General features: G+C 38.5%; 1 non-coding gene across 1 annotated transcript; it reads right to left on the bottom strand.

Annotated features, from left to right (window-relative positions):
• Positions 1-275: 275 nt before the first annotated feature.
• Positions 276-348, bottom strand: TRNAN-GUU (transfer RNA asparagine (anticodon GUU)). The gene has a single exon. It is a non-coding gene; the product is annotated as a tRNA-Asn (tRNA).
• Between the last annotated feature and the right edge of the window lie 3616 nt (positions 349-3964).

The following is a 3964-nucleotide window of genomic DNA, read 5'->3' as shown; positions in this document are numbered from 1 at the left end:
GTCTTACCACGCAAACTAAAGTAATTAACATACTATTGTATTTAAATGTATATACAGTGAAAGTGCTTATCATATATGCGTTAGGTTAAATCCTTGCCAAGATAAGCCAATAATCGGAGCTTTAACATTTGCCGATAAAATAGGACAACATATATTAAGAAAAAGATACATTCCCGTTATCCAGGATATGAAATCAGAGCACTTAGAAAACGTAAAAGCGCAGACTAGCTCTCATTAATTAAATCCCATCCCTATTTTGCTTATTTCTTTTTAAACTCCGGATGCAAGATTCGAACTTACAGCCTATGGATTAACAGTCCATTGCTCTACCAATTAAGCTAATCCGGAACCCCTGTATGGAAATTTATTTTTTTTCTTTAGCCATATTAAATCATATGAGGATTAATGAGTTTAAGAATAACTAAAATGCCTAAACACTGATATTAAGTTTCAATTATATCTACAAAACAGCACAAAAAAGAAACTATGATATTTTAGGTCGATTTGCCAAATAAACTTTCTAGTCGAAACAATAGATCCTTAAGATCTGATATTGGCAAGAACTTCATAAATCCTCCTTCCCATGCAATTTTAATTGTTTGAGCATTAAAGAATGATTAAATCTTAAACGATATAAAAATATATCAAACAACTCGCACAAACGAAACTACCATTTTTAAAATAACAAACACCGTGCAAGCGGAATGTCTTGCGTTGCCCTTATATCATTTCTGCTCTTCGCTCGTCTCTAAATAGATGATAACTTCGCTATCTTTTAATTTTCTACTACCCTTAGACATTAGGCTATTTTCTTATCCAGTCGGAGCGGCTTTGGAGGCTCAAACCATTCGGACCCGTAATGGCTAAAACGAGATATTTTTGCGTTTAGTTAAAAGTTTAACCTGGTCAGGTTAAAAAACTCATTTAAGCAAAGTCAATGGTTCTTCACTATATGATATGTCACAGGCCTTTAGTTGTCTTAGCTAAACCAATTAATTAAGGCAGTAAATCATTAAGTCCATCCGAATGCAAGGAAATAGTCATTAGACTTTTGACTTTCTTCGGCAATTCTAAATGGCCCATTCCTTAATCCAGCTACCCGTAAGTTAGGTACTAAGGCAAAGTAAATTGAAAATATATTGATGGCCACCCGGCTCTCGTCTTTCAGTCCAAATAACTATCCTTATCCCAACCCTTAGCTCATGGGCCTCCTTTAGGCCAGAGAGTTGCAAATTGCTTTGGAAAGTCTCGTTTGTGGAAGGCTTTACTGTCATTAAAATAAACATTCGCATAGGACGGCTTCGCTTGCCTTCTTTTTCACAGGCAGCCTTAAAGCTCTCTGTTTGTTGGTTTTGCCGATTTTGTTTCTTTACGAAAAGAAAAATAAGCTGAAGCAACAAATGTAATGAATCTCGCAAGCAAACCCAAAAAGAAAATTCCGTGCACAAAAGTAAGCCTCGTTTGCAAATAAGCTAGTTCATACAAAGCAAACCTTTGGTCCTGAGCTTTTTGTGCTTACGCACATGATTTCATATGCTTCTAGGGGACATTATAAAAGTAAATGTCAATGCCATGAATATGAGTTTTTTAGGATTCGAATAGGGACTTGCTTTAAGCGCCACACTCAAAACGTACCAAATTGTTCAGATATGGAAGAGGCAAATGGAAGGGTTGCGAAAAAAGCTTAAATTGTACGTCAAGGTTAAGTCATATTTTATTAAAGAAAATCATATGGGCATCTAACAAGAACATATGGGATCAAAAACCATGAAAGCTTTATGCTAAACATGAACCAAAACGAATGCCCTATAAAGCCATTTGTCAAGATATAACCCTTTCTGATCGGATAGTGCGACCTGTTCACAGCGCAAAACCAACTTCAGGTCACATCTGTGCGCTCGTCTCCCATTCATCCAAACTCGGATGGCGGAATGAGCGAACTAGGTCTTCATGAAGGTGAAAGTCCTCCTCCCTTGAAGACAGGGTAACAGCATGTTCATATGTTAACTACGAGAATGGCATCCAAAGGCATAAAGCTGGGCAATCAAGAGATTCGGAACCTGGCGAAAGTAGGGAGTTTTTAATCTCAAGCAAGGGTGCGCTTAGTAATCATTAAACTTATTTCCGTTTTATGAACTCAGGTATTCCCATGCACGATGAATACTCAATTTCCATATTACAACCCCGAAGGCTAAACCAAGCTAAAACAGATAACAGGGAACCACAGCCCTAGCATATGAAGCGTCGAGACAAGAAAACAGGACAATATTTTGGCTCCTGCGTTCATAACATGGAACAGAGGCCAAGGAAAAGGGATTGTTTGTTTCTTTTCGTTTTTCGAACGCACCTCCGACGTAGAGCAGAAGCCTTACGGCCCGATGCAAAAGATATGGAGTTCTGGAATTGGGGAACCCTGTACACTCTTGGGATTGCGCCCAAAAAAGCTAATCATAGGGTGGACAGGAAAAGGAAGGGACAATACGCGAAAGCCCTAAAGTCATAATTAGGATATGCCAAAATGTTCCTGCATCCGATTGCGAAAGAAGCCCTAGCACATAAAAATAAGGTGCGCAGATAAGGAGAGACAAAGAACTGCTAATACCTTGCCTCTAGATCACAGAGAGCACCTGCTTTGTTACAAATAAAATATATGATCTAATTTGCCGACAAGTGCAAATGGAATAAAAGATGTGGCTTTGCTAGAAGCCCATATGATTTTCAAACAAAACGAGAGCAAAATCAAAACTTAATCATGCCAAGTCGATCTTGCTATGGCGCTATTAGGGCAACTTAATGATCAAAAGGGCAAAGTAAGTAACCAATGGCCATGCCAATAGACTGACAAACGCTTTATAATGGACTAAAGATTAAAAAGTAGATGATTTTGTGGCTGGAAACAACAAGGATTTTGGCCTATTTAAAAATCGCTTTTCGTTTAAACCATCTCCCATCCCTCGGCTAACATTAAACTTTATAGGCGAGTCATATCGATGGATAGACGAAATCTCTGGAATAGGGACAAGGGCCAAAGCCCTTTTTTTTAGGTCAAACTCCAAGCACAAAGTATACGATGTGCTTAGTGTTTCTTTGTTTTACGGCCAATGGACACTATGAGTGGAAATAGATTAACTTAACTTATGCCGTTGACAAGTCAAAACCAATCAAATAACCTACAGGCGGCAATTGCTATATAGACATCGCCATTTTTGAAAGGAAAAAGAAGAGCCTGCATTTGGTCATTTTTTCCCGGATGCATGGAGCCATACGACGGGAAACCGTCATGAGCGGTTCCGGATTGGCGGTCAGACAGGAAACTGATTGGTCTACCATAACCGAAATAAGACTCTCAAAAAGTTATATAAGTTGCCAAGAAACAGTTCATTTACATGAGTAAAAAACCGACGTATTTTCACTGGTCGCTTTCGCTCCATATACCGGTTATTTCGCATGTTTCGCATAGTTTTCCGTGAATTAGCTTCAAAAGGTTCTTTAATAGGCATAAACAAATCAAGTTGGTAACCACTCAGCTTCCCTAGTCCTCATAGGTCTTACCCAATCATTCGTTACGATTCCAGTTTTTGCGCTATGGTAGCAAGAAACAAGCTTTATATCATTTTGTTTGACAGGTGACCCTTGTTAGGTCACCTTCCTTCATTGGAATTCGCAATATTTTTCATGGAGATTTGACGATTAGAAACATCTATGTTTCTTTTGTTTATAAAGGGCTTCCTTCAGGTTTAGTAAAGATATGTTCTAGAGTCTAGTATTTTTTCCGAATAAACTTTCAATGCGCTAGTGCATATGGCCAGAGAACCTTTAATTCAAAACAAATGGGATCAAAATGGGAACTGGCGTGTTAACATGCATTAACAAACATGCTTTCATCTTTCAAATCAGTCGTTACGGGGTCGATGAGCTCATAGCCACGGAAGAGGTTCCCTAGGAACGAAGTTCTAGAGCACAA

The sequence above is a fragment of the Lygodium microphyllum genome, unplaced genomic scaffold (genome assembly GCF_053477565.2).
Source record: "Lygodium microphyllum isolate KBCC unplaced genomic scaffold, Lygodium_microphyllum_v1.1.10 scaffold_42, whole genome shotgun sequence".
NCBI lineage: Eukaryota > Viridiplantae > Streptophyta > Polypodiopsida > Schizaeales > Lygodiaceae > Lygodium > Lygodium microphyllum.
This window is presented reverse-complemented; position numbering and strand designations above follow the sequence as displayed.